Below are 11,644 nucleotides of genomic sequence, written 5' to 3'. Positions count from 1 at the left end.
CTTTCTGGCATTTCAAATCCTCAAAGAAATGGTATTATAGAAAACATATAAAGGAGAAAATATTTTAATTTTGCACTCTGATTTGGCTCATACCGGATTTACACATTTGGAGAATAGGCAGACTCAGTCAGCTCTCCTGCTAGGTCCCAAAAGCGTGTTTTATCCTTGCCTGCTAGGGACGTCAGTGGGCTGGTGGATATGCAGAGGGCAGAATAATGAGGCTGAGCGGGAGGGAAGCATTTTCCCTCTGGCTCCACTCACACTGCGACAAAACAGAAGCCCCAGAGTCCCCCAACATTTTATTTAAACTCCCCTTCCTTCCCTGGCTTCTGAGGGAAAAAAGCCCCTTTCTATTTCTCATATGCATAGTTAGCGCTCTTACTGCCAGCATGGGATTACAGGCAAGCATGACTTTTTCAGTGCGAAGTACTGGAAAGACCACCAATTTCTCAGGGATCCTGATGCTGCTTGGAAGTAGGCACTGGCAACACGGCAGTGCAGCTTTGCAGAAAATCGAAGTCTAAACTACCGGTCTTCAACCCGTACCTAAAGACAAATATCAAAGTCAACTACCCGATATTACTGCAATGGAGAAAAACTGTAAGTAGCCAGGTCCTGCGGCAGGCAGCTACGTTTTCCTATTACTGTTACTCAGCCCGCAGTCTCACGATCAGCTTAAGATAACAGGCTGCCACTGCTGCTGAAAAGCAAAATCCCCACGCCACTCTGCAGCTGCTCTTCCTCAGGCCCCTGTGGAGCAGGTAATGGGTATGGTTGCAGGACTCACCACCCTGTGAGCGCTTGTGCCCCTGGACGAGGCGCGGGTGCCGGGACAGCAGATGGGAGTCGCCGGAGAAGCCGGGAGAGCAGGAGTGCCTCTCACTGACATTATAGGTTCGTGCGGTTTAAATCTATCATGAAGCTGTGGTATTGGCTTGTAGTGAGAGCCTGAAATCCAGATTGGGTCACAGACCTCTCTGGTCTGTAGTGCTTCTTTCATTTAAACTTACTGATCAGGAAGGTGGTTAAAAGTTATTGTGTTTATCCAAGTGGGGAGCAGGAATAATGGCGAAGATAACAAAGAGAAGCTAACTAACAAAACCCTGAATTTAAAGCATTGAGTGGTCAGAAAAATGTGAAAAAAATAATTCACTAAAACTGTACCATGGATGAATGTGTGGAAATCAAGAATCCTCAAACAGAAAGCAAGCAAAAATATTCAGATATTTGCTGAGAATTACGCAGTTATTCCTAACTACCAGTATGAGAACAGAAACTATGAATGCATGCTATAGCATATTCTACACATAAGGGAGAATTAGCAGTATTTTAACTAGTTCATGACCCTAGAGCTGTGTTGACATAGTCTTTGGATTAACACAAAAGTCGGAAAAATCTGTCTTCTAAACCCTGAAGTTCCAACTAACTATAATAGGTTCTGGAGACAAACTGCATATCGTTCATACAGCTAAGCCTTGAGCCCTGCTATTATTTTCTGTTGCCTTCTGGCACCACTTAGCAAGTTCCAAATGAATGAATTCTCTATCCATTAATATTTACTGGGAAAAAAAAAGAATGCAGACTCTCTACACTGAAAAATAACATGCATGCTTTTCTTACCTTCCTCTCTCAGCTCCTTTGCGACATAAATAGGCCTCAGAAAGATGCACTGATTTCACATTGCTGGCAAAAAAATGTTATATTTCTACTGGGCGTTTGTTTTTCATTCACTTTTTTACCTTTTTTTTACAGACCACGTGAAAATTTTTGAAACCAGAAATTACCAATCTTTCCCATTAAGCCCGTGCTGAAGCTGCTTTAACTAGGTACATGTTGGGCCTCCTCACCGGCACAGAGTCCCAGGATGCAAGCTGAGTGCATGGCCCAACAAAGCAGGACTCTGAGCTAAATTTTTGGGGGTTTTTTCCTGAAGAAAGTATTGTGGAAATCGGGAAAAATATGTGAACTAGCAGAGAGATGGCAATTAATATCTCACTTAGAAGAGTTTAAAGAAGGTGTAAGAAAGGCTGGACCAAAAACTGCCCAGAAGAGGTGGAGTCTGACCAAGGCAGGCAAAACTTTATTTTGAATCCATATGAGCTTTAGAAGATTGTGATCCAGCTCTAAGAGAAGCAAGATCACTTACAACTCTCATAAGGTTGGGTGCGTGTTCTCACAGATGCCTACAAGAAACAGAAACCCAGTGGCTTTTTGTTTGAAGCTAAACCATCAGCATCTTCTCCTAAATAAAATACTTTTGTCATCAGTTTTGGATCTTAACTCCAATACTTGGTTCTATCCTGCAAAGTTAATAGAAGGGGCTGCTTCTGACAAAAAAAAGGCAAGAATAACCACATAAGGAGCAAGGATAACCACATCAGGGCATACCAGAGGCTTAAACTAGCACAGTATACTGTCTTTGACAGCAGACAGTGGCATATGTCTAGTAAAGAACATAAGAACAGGCGTGCACATGATGATACCTCCCCAGAACATTTGTCCACCTTCCATTAAAAAGATTTGTACATACAGTAGATACAGGATGGCAGAACTTCAGTGCACTGATGCAGAGGGCAGTGGAAAAGGCTACCATGAATATGCCTTATATTCACTGCTCTAGGTGTACTTTTATATATCCTACTTACACTTGTGTAAGTAGCATTGCTGATGAAAGTTAGTGGAATTATATGCTGTCTATGCAGAGGCTTTTGTTTCATTTTTAATTTGAGAAGCATATAACAGGCTTGAAATGAGGTTTATGCTTATTCAGTGAATATAGTTCAGTTAAAAATACATAGAGTATTACTGATTAACATAAGCATTATTATACGTACGTTTTATGTGATCACTGGCTGTTCCCCTCAACCGGTACACCGTATAAAAATTGTCTTTTAATGGAAGAATACTGTACAGAGACTAAAATAGAAACTGCTAAAACAAACAAGATAATTATCTAAATTTTATAATATCACTCATAAAACGTCTGCCTTTTCCCTTTATGAGCTTGATAGATTAAATTTAGGGCAGATGTTTCATATAATTTACTCTGAAAACAGGAAAATTATTTTAAAAAACTCATAAAACCTACAAAAACACAAATGAAACTAATCTAAAACATATGCAGTCTACAGGTTTAAAGGAAAAGTTAGTTATTCCTGAAGCTATGGACGGGGATGTTTAAGAGATAAAACCATCTCTCCCACACATTTTATGGTATCAGATATTCTGAACTGCTTTGGACAAGAAGAGGCCCCTCTAAATTTAGGGTGCATGAGGTAGCTCTGGCTACTTTCCCAAAGACAAAGAGAAACTTGGAGAAACACAAACCCTGTTCCTCAGTGCACAGAAGCCAATCTGTGGTATCTTAATTGAAGTAGAAATGTACCTGCTGTAACATGAATGCTGTGGAAGAATACCAGGTATGTGTATCACACATTGTCTATTTGCGCACCGTAAAAGGAAGAACAGGAGCAGGCACAATGCCTTTAATGCTTCAGAGAAAAGCAACCTCTCCACTGTCAAGAGATACTGAAATCAAGTCTTTTTTTAAACAGAAGGTATTTATGGCCAGACAGACAAAGAGATGTAGAGACAATTTTCATTGATGTTTTGAAAGATTTTGTTCTGAAACCTCAAAAGTCTCTATGCCGTAAAACTCTCAATTTTCAGGGCAGTTCTGCTACAGATATCCCAGAAAAAATAAAGATGTCCTGCACTGGCATGATTTAAACTTTCTTAGCCCAAAGTTGTCTGTCAGTCCAGACAATCTATTAAGCTCTGTGTTTTGAGATCCAGTTAGGAGAACAGAACGTCTGGCAGTGCCACCGGCAGAAGGTCTGGCAGTGCTGGCATGCACCGTCTTTGGTTCCTCTGTGGACTGGCAGCTAGTTGCTGTGCAAGGTGAAGGGCTCTAATTTTTGGAGTGTGAGACTCTTGTAATGCAGGAGGTAACAGAAGTATATTCGTGAAATAAAAATTTCCCAGTCTGTCTCTTAGTAGTGTTGGTTCCTGCACTTGATGAGAGCAGGAAAAGGAACTGGACTGCTAAATTCAACTGAAGGCTCCCGAGTTACGTCCTTGGCTAGCAGGGGTGAATATATTAATAAACAGACAAAAATCATAGTAATAAAAAAACCCCAATGTATTTCATTTACAAGATTACCAGAAAGTATGAAAATAAGGAATCCATATACCTATGCTCTTCACTTACATATGAATAAAAAGCACCAAACCAAAGAATCTCTGTCACATGCACAAACTGTGGGAACAAGGTCCAGACATAAAAGAAATCCAGCTACTATGTTGACAGTAGTCATGGATTTCAGGGTCACAAGAGAAGGAATAAATATTCTAAGCCAAACTACACGCTTAAAAAATACCCAAAACAATAGGTAAAAAATTAGCTTCCTAGTCCCTGAAGTTCAGAGAGACGGGGAACTGCGGTTCTTCTGCCTTAATCCCACCCTGCCTTGAAAGCAGATCGGTTAGAGAGCAAATCCTGCTGCTGCTGGATCTGAATACTTTTTGTGCAGCAGCAAGGCTTTCCTTTCCAAGAGTTTACCCCTTTGCACATTGTTCCCTCTGGCAACACATCACAGCGTGGTTTTGTGAGTGTGATAAAGAGGATTTGGCATTGGAAATACATACTGTGTGTAAGATAGATACCAAATGAAAGTAGCAAAGGAATGGATGAAAGCTACTAAGTGTTGCTCAGCCATTCTGTGTATCATCTGAGAAAGACCAGTCAGCCGCAAGCAGAACAGCAAACAAGAGGTCTGTCTCAGACTCTTGGGGTAGTAGAAATTAACTCAATGAACTAAAATGTGCTGTGTGATCCCATCTTATGGAGCAGAGTTCCTTTAAAGGCAAATATTCACCCTCCAAGTATTGAAGCAAATGTTTTCAAATGTGTCACTATAATAAAAGCTGTGGGCCAATTCCTCTTTCAGAACACATGTCAGGTTACAACAATGCAGGGACAAATGTGTAAACTGTTTATGATGGGTAGCATTAAAGCAGTGCAGGACAAACGAGCTCAAATACCTGATCTGAGGTAGGAGAAACAAGTTCACTTTGATGCAGCCTAAACACATGATCTTGAATAGATATGGCCAAGGCTCCAAAAAAAGCTTCAAAAATGGTTAGCCTACTTCACATGTCAGTTCTTCCACAGGCCATAAATAAGCTTCAAAGAGTTATAAAACCAGGCAGCAGACACCAAATGCATGCAATCTCAGAGTAGTCCTAGTAAAAGTACATCACCACCTTTCTGCTGCACAGAAAAATTAGGCAAATATTTTGTTCATACGCAAGTGTGTACACGCGTATGCGCATTCACTTCAGAACATTTCTATAGTTTATTAGGTACTGGCACTAAATAAAGTTTTGTAAACATTTTCATTTCATGATTGTTAGTGGTAAAGAAAATATTTGCGGTGCATGGTCACTAAGCAAACAGAGTGAAAATACTTTTACAGTGAATATAAACAGTTTTATGGAGTATCAGAGAGCAAGAGGAAGCTGCAAATATAGAGCACCAGCAGCTGTTCTGGGGCAAGGCGGCTGCTCTGGATCCAGCTAGTAGCAAACTGTATTTGGGCAAACAAGTGGGTGTGGGACTGTGTAATGGAATACAGCAACTTTTAAAATGGCTTAACTCATAAATGGATGGGAGGACTTATTTCTCTCTCTCTTTTTTTTTTAATAGAAATTGGGAAAGTGGCCCAAAAATGTTCCTGGATAATCACTTGAATAAAACACTGGATTTATTTCAGTGTTATTGACACCCTTTCTCAATCCCTTTTCCATGAATTTTCAGTTTACTGGTAGGAAACCTTGGAAAAAGAGAAACTAAAGCCTGTGCAAGAATATATGGCATTTCCAGACAATATATTTATTATAAGATCCAAATTTTAAGAGATGCATTTGTTCTGCCACAAATAAATAATAAAAACACTAGAAAACTATGCATTCAGGAAAATTTATTTATGGACACCAAAGATATGTTTGCAGAAAGCTCTCGGCAAATACTTGGGAAAATAAATATACTGGAGAGCAGCCATGATGGCTTGTGGGAAATTTATCAATTAAAAAAATTAGATTATATTGTAAAATTTCTTACTCAGCTCCAGTCTAACAAATACACTAGGCTGTTATGTTGCAGCCAGGGCTACTCTCCCAGCAAGCAGTTGTTCCTTCCCTTGAGGTTGCCAACAGTATATTTTTGTGGTAACTAATGACTACATTTTGTTTTCATCCTCAGAAATGTATTCGGGTGCAAGCAGTGTCACCAATCCCACTGTGTATGTTGTGACATGTTGGTATTCACCCCGGGTGCCGGACAGCGTCTGTGTGTGCCCCCGTTCAGAGGGAAGGACTACAGCTGCTCTAAGCCCCAGGCTCCGTGGCCTCTACTTACCACTGGGTTTCCATAAATGCTTCTGTTTTGCCTATCAGTAGATTTCTTTCCGTGACAACCAGAAGTAAATGGGTTATATGTTCTCCAGGCAGCTGCTGTAATTTATTGTGGAAGACAAACGCAGCAGTATCAAAGCTGCCCTAGAAGTAATGTAACCATACTAACTGGTAGGAAGATTGATTTTTAACTTCAGCTAGCTGAAGGGAGTGGGCACAACAGTGACTTTGTCTTGTTCCTGCAACACACCCGCACACAGATAAGTTCAGCTGGCTGTTTTGGCTGGGTGAAAGAGGAGGTGCAGCTCTCTCAGACCGGCGTGTCCTGAGTACAGCTGATCCAGAGTATCCCTCGGTAGGACTGGGAGAGAAAAATATGTCTTTGATCCATCCTTATTGCCAGATCTTTGTGAGCTGAAGCTTTTATCCAGCTGGAGATCTACCTTATTATTTGACAAGACAGGGAGAGGCTGATGGGTCTGATTCATGGCTGCAGCCACTTTTGCAGCAAAATCACCTTCATCTCTTTCATTTATTTGCACTGTTGCTTATTCTACTCATGGTTGTAATACACTGCACTTGTAATTGTAGTAGATTATCTTTATGCATGAGATGGCTCTTTGGGGATTCCTTGGACAAAGTTTTGAGAAGAACCCAAGATTCATAACTGTCATCAACAAGGAACAAAAATAGTCCCTATCATAATTTGTGCCTCTGAATCATGTGTAACAAATGGCCATCACACTCCACAGCTGAGATCCCTGGATATCAGCCAAATTTCTGCCAAACTTTGTACTGTTATCCTTGGCCTACTAGTCTAATGATATTAAGCTCAAACATTTTGGTACAGTTCCTACCGTATTCCAGTCTGGAGAGCGGTTAGCTATTCCCCCATTTCTCTCCAGGAAGAATAGATTGGCTATGGACATCATTAACAATACTGAAGAAACTGCAGCCTGGGCTTCCTTGACTAAAGTGTTAATTACTTCTTTTTTATCACCTTTTTCTCAATAACCAACAGTATTCTTGTTTGTACTTGAAAATTGATGTGGAGTAACACTAAACACAGACTTACAGAGAGCACTAATCCTGTACCAAACCCGCACCGCACAAGCATCCTTGTGCCATACTTTTATAACTGTCTTTTACTCTTGTTTAAAAGAGTATAACTATCAATAATGCTCTGTTCAGTACGTGTGTGTATAATAATGTATATGAGGCCATTATTATGGTGTTCACTGTGGAAATAATGCAGTCATACAAAAGACACGTTGCTCAAAATAAAACCTAAGACAAATAAAGGAAGCTATAAAATGCTCTGTTGGGCCCGCTTCTGGACCTATTTAAACTCAATGGCAAAGTTCCCACTGACCTCAAGCAGGAACTAGCTTCTTTTTCTCTTTCTAGTTTTGTTTAGAAAGAAATATAATGACAGACTTGAAAGGTAGGATGAAATATTTGGGGAGAGGGAGAGAAAGAGGAACAAAGGAAAAGAAATCAGAAGGAGATGAGGGAAAAGAAAAAGCTGTATTTTTAACATTTTACATAGGATGTAACAAGAATTGCTTAGGGTGGTTTTTTTCAGATTTTCCATGTTCTGGATTTGCTGGAATACTTTAGTATTTTAATGCTCGCATTTCTCTTCCAGCTCTTTCCACCATCTTCTCTGTGGGCACTTCTGCTGGCCCTAAAAGGCATGTGGTGCTTCTCAAAACTAAAAATGTGTTTGCCATTAAATGTAATGTGTAAAATCTTACAATGCTTTCAGAAAAATAATGCTCACCTCCAAAATGAGGGCAAAATGGTACCTAATCATACATGTAATTCACAACATTTATTTCCCCGGTAATGAATGTTGTCAGGTTTTTTGTACGTTGAACAGTCATACCTGAGGTGCGTGGCATTAAAGGGCACATTCACTGCTGACATAAATGGTAACTACGGCCACTTCAGTGAAGTTATCTCCAATTAAGCCAGCCATTACACTAGCTTCAAGGTATGCAATACATTTTAAACGATAGAAACAAGTCTAGGAAATGCTGGGTACTTCTACGAACACTCTTTCATGCGTGTGTGTCCCCGGACCCGGACCCTTTCCCCAAATCTGCTGGTTTTGTGCTAAGTGCTGCCTGAGCAAAGCGCGGTGAGGGCCAGCGCTCTGCGTCCTGTTTACCCTCGCAATTAACGAAGCAGCATTCAGTGAGAGACACCAAAGAGCCTGCTGCACTTAAAGGGCTAAGGAGAGGTGATAACAGCCTTCGCTCCGTTAAGGCTGGCTGCCCAGCTTTACTGAAAATGTAGTGACAGATAAAACATAAATCAACATCCTTATCATTCCGGCTTCCTTGCCTGCCAAATGGGGGTTTAGTTTATCAGCGACCCGCGGGCCCGATGGCGGCCTTTACACTTACAGCTGGTCAGCGGGGTGGGACGGGGTGGAAGCTAAATGGCTGCTCTAAAACGCCTTGGTGTAAACAACCCGGGGAAGGACTTCCTTGAACTGCCGGTTACCTGAGTGCGATCCATCTCACTAAAGCGCCTGCCCCAAGAGGGGTAGTATCTCCAGGAAAGAAAACAAATAAAAGATACCCAACATGTCCCAGCACAGGCACAGGCTGGGGAATGCCATCCCCTTGAGGGGGTAAGCTGCCCTCAGCAAGGCGAGCTTCTTACAGCAGGGCTCAGGAGGTGGGCGAGCGCCTCGGAAAAAAAGAGACTTTGTCAGCACCGCCTGCTTCCTCTGTACTGTGACCAGGCTGTACAGCATTTGCACACACGCACACATTACATATATACATATATATATGCAGCATATATATATATATATGTGCAGCATTTGCTCCGACTCACTGCAAGCCCCATCACAGGCACACGTCTTTCAAAGGCACCAGTGTCACCCAAGGCTCAGGAGACGACTGTATCGAGGCCATATTCATCCCCTGTTGCAAGCCAGCGGACTACTTTCCCTGCATTACAAATAGATTGCTAGACACATAGGTATTTTAAAAGTATTTGTCCCGATTCATGGCATCATGGTTAGATTTTTGCATTAAACTCAGCTCGGAAAACAAAACCCAATTAAATTGGGCCTTGCTCATAGGGAGGGTGGGAGTTCGGATAGGAGAGTGCCCCATTTTTCACTAGTTACGGAACCGCACTGACATAATCAGTCTCGTGCAAACACTTAGTGAAGACAAAATTAGCATTTGGATCAGTGATTTATTTCTGCCCTGAGATCTACTGCAGTAAATAATTTCTAGGGAATTTAAAGTGAGGCAACTGTAACAGTGGTTTTATGTCACTATCAAAAGGAGTGTCAAATGCAGGCAGGTCTGACAGACACTAGCTCAAGACTTCTTTTTGTTTAACTAAACTTGAATTCATTTTAAAAGTGCTCATTTTTTCCTGTCATAGTGACCTTTGGTTATAGGAAAAGGGAAGTCAAGCTACAACGTTTCATTTAGACAGCAAACTACTCTGTATTTCTTTGGGTTTAGAAAGCCCCAGGTTCTGGCAACAACTGCATGGAAAAGACGTGCAGAACACAGGCAAATCATAGGCAGAAAGTGAAGACACCGTGTCACACCCATACTGTTGTGCAACAAAATGCAAAACGTACAGGCAACATGGTGTTATATACATCAGAGCCAAACCTTCTGGCAAAAGAACGTACATTTTATAATGAGGTTTTTCTTAATAAGTCTTCTTCACAAAGAAACATTTTTTAAAAGTGCTTCAAATACATGGGATATAAAGTAAGAAGCATCTATTCCCTGCCACGTGTTCAGACTTGCATGTTTTAGGAAGCCATTTGTAATAAATCATACATGCGCAGAGCTCGTCTCTCTGTCTTTCCAGTAGACGAACATATACTACAGATGAAACTGCTAGAATCAATATGGCAAGGGTGAAAGCTTCCCATCACAACCTTTGCTTATAGCATTGCTAAACTTTTACCACTGAGCTAAAATTTTTCCTATGGCAGGTATCCCCTTCCAGCACTCCCTCTTTTTGTGTATTTGTTTCTTTAGCAGTGTACTTTAGCAAGGCTACCCAAGCAACAGCAATGTACTTGCATCCATAATTAACCAAAAGTCTCCACAAAACTCAAATTGTACATGCTCGGAGTGTACATACAAGAATTAGTTACTCACCGAGAAGTCTGTCAGAAGAGCATGTTTCAATTTAGAGCTACAAGGAGCTGAATAAAGTGGGGGTTTTGAGGGAACAGGTAGCAAGAGTGTTCTTCGGAAAGGACAGAGGTGAGAGCAAAGCCCTTCCACTCTCAGTGCACTCCAGGCAGAGAGGCGATGGAGGAAAAGGACTGTCCTGCAGAGCCAGGAGAAGTAGAAGGCATATTTGGAGATGCAGCAAGTTTATAGGAGCTGGAAAGATGAGAGCAGGCAGGAAATAGGGTGGGAAGGAAACCAAAGACAGAAACCAAAGGGGATGTCAAAGAAAAAGAGAAGGGCCAGAGCCAGGCTGTCTGAAAGGGTGAATGCAAGAAGCAAGCAGAGATAGAGGGAAAGAAAGAGTCATTACAGGGATGCTGAGGAGCAGAAAAGTTGTAAATGTTGGTGAATGTTCTACTTTAGTTCAAAGTTTCCAAACGGCCTGTGTTATAAGCTGTGAAATGTACTTACAAAAATGACTGCCTTTCCTCTAGCTGCTGAAAATAGACTAAAAAAGGCCAATCGCTTACTACTACAGCTACCAATCGCTATGTAGCTCAATGTTCATTTGTTCAAAGTGCAAACTAGGTTTTGAGAACAAAAAACTGCCTATGATATCTATTGGTGCCTTACACCATTCCACATGACAGAACTGACTTTGAGATGGGGGGTTTTTGGTTTATTTTAATAAACAAAGTACAAAAAGCAGAATTACATTTCAGAATGACCTCCCAATGTTATGAATCTCTAGCATTCAGGTTGTCCAGGTGACTTTAATACCTCTCACTTATGCACATGTTTCATGAGAAGGCGTCCTGATTGGTTTTTTCCTGTGCAGCTCATTCATACAAGTGCAAGGTCTAAGGTAGGACCCCATTGTGTTCCAGGTGCTATGGGTCATGCAGGTTGGCAGAGGCTGTGATGCTGCACTGTGGCCAGAGGACGTAGTCCCTAACGGAGCCCCTCCAGAGCACAGGATCTGCTGCAGACCACAGGCCAGCCAAGCACTGCTGAAGATGGCCCACTAGGTTGGAATGCAGACCACAGTTTGGAAACCA

General features: G+C 41.4%; 1 long non-coding RNA gene across 1 annotated transcript; it reads left to right on the top strand.

Moving 5' to 3' along the window:
* Positions 1-210: 210 nt before the first annotated feature.
* On the top strand, positions 211-2,266 carry LOC138685512 (uncharacterized). The gene is made up of 2 exons (XR_011324811.1): positions 211-600; positions 1,753-2,266. It is a non-coding gene; the product is annotated as an uncharacterized lncRNA (long non-coding RNA).
* The last annotated feature ends 9,378 nt before the right edge of the window (positions 2,267-11,644 follow it).

This window comes from Haliaeetus albicilla, chromosome 1, assembly GCF_947461875.1.
Source record: "Haliaeetus albicilla chromosome 1, bHalAlb1.1, whole genome shotgun sequence".
Classification (NCBI taxonomy): domain Eukaryota; kingdom Metazoa; phylum Chordata; class Aves; order Accipitriformes; family Accipitridae; genus Haliaeetus; species Haliaeetus albicilla.
The sequence above is the reverse complement of the archived record's forward strand: the minus strand, read 5'-3'. Positions and strand labels throughout refer to the sequence as shown.